This window comes from Triticum aestivum, chromosome 2A (assembly GCF_018294505.1).
Source record: "Triticum aestivum cultivar Chinese Spring chromosome 2A, IWGSC CS RefSeq v2.1, whole genome shotgun sequence".
Taxonomy (NCBI): domain Eukaryota; kingdom Viridiplantae; phylum Streptophyta; class Magnoliopsida; order Poales; family Poaceae; genus Triticum; species Triticum aestivum.
This window is the reverse complement of record NC_057797.1, coordinates 2,667,549-2,669,017: the sequence shown is the minus strand read 5'-3', so window position 1 is coordinate 2,669,017 and position 1,469 is coordinate 2,667,549.

The window sequence follows — 1,469 nt, the reverse complement described above, 5'->3', positions numbered from 1 at the left end:
TTTACAAATTTATTTCAACCCAAATTTGGAAATGTACCAGCAAGTTTTTAAAAACCAACTGAAATATTTAGAGTCTAGGAATAATTTTCCAACGCTAAATAGAATACAAAAATAAGCTTTTACAAATAGTCTAGTGTTTATGTACTCCTGAAAATATTTTTGAACTCCAAAAAAATAATCTAATAATATTTAAATCATGTTCAACTTTTCAAGCCTTGTAATTTATTTAAATTGGAACATGGCTGTAAATATTTAAAAAGGCACCAAAGAAAATCCAAAAAGATATTCAAGCGTCCAAGAATTATTACTTGATTAAGGTCATGTTATCTTCTCTCATTTATATTTTGGGTTGGTTTGGATACGTGAAGAAGCAAATAAAATTTAAATTGAATAGTTGGGGAGGTCATTTTATTCTCTCTTTTGTATATATAATTTTCATACTCCAAGAGCTTCAAATCCTAAAGAAACCAAACAATCAAGCAATTATAAATACTTATCTTTATTTATTAACATTCCAAAATTTGGAAAAATAATTAGATGCTACAGGTGTCTTGTGTCCAACAAGATTGATGTTGTCCTATGTATGAGCTACGCATGCTGTGGAATATATGTGTCTGCCTGCCTGATGCCTGCCCGTGAGCTGCTTGTGTTTATGCCAATATGGTTCCCCCTGTACGTTCACTGACACCCCAGCGACAGTCTACAGTGTCAACCTATTAGATTTGTGGAAGTGTCTCAACCCTCAACATTATTCTGAGTTTTTTCGGTGGAGGTCCGGTTTACAGTTTTTCCAGTGCTTTTTTAGTTTTATTTTCCTTTCATAATGGTTTTCCTTTGTTTTGGTTTTCTTTCAAGTTTTATTTATAAAATATTTAGAAAATTTTGGAAAGTATTCTCAAGTTTTAAAGAATTGTTCAATATTTTTTATATTGCCAATTTCAGAAAAGTGTTCAGAACTTATTCAATATGTTCAATCAAAAAATAGAGAAAACAAGAAAACCCCAAAGAAAGGAAAGAAACCCGCAGAGAAAATCAGGAAAGCTCCTGTAACGAGCGCAGATGGTGAGCTGGCCCGGCCCACCTATGCAATTTGTCGACACTTTGATGCAGTGAGCGTCGCCCAGATCTTATCCATGAAGCCAGCCAGACTCCACCTAAAATCGCAGAGCTTATAGACCTTTTGGGCATAACCTAACTTTTATAATTTAAGAAAACGTTACTCAAATTTTACAAATGTATACATGCAAAAATAAAAGTTTTAAAAAAATTATGCATTTTCTTAAAAACTATCATATTTTTCTTAATGTTCACAAAAGTTTTGCGAAATGTTCATCCCTTGTCAAACTTGTTAACATTTTTCTTGAAGAATATTCACACATTTTAAATTTGTTCATAATTGACAAAAAACACAAGTTTTACGGCATACATGTATTGACGCATGCAAATACTACTACATAGTATATCGATGC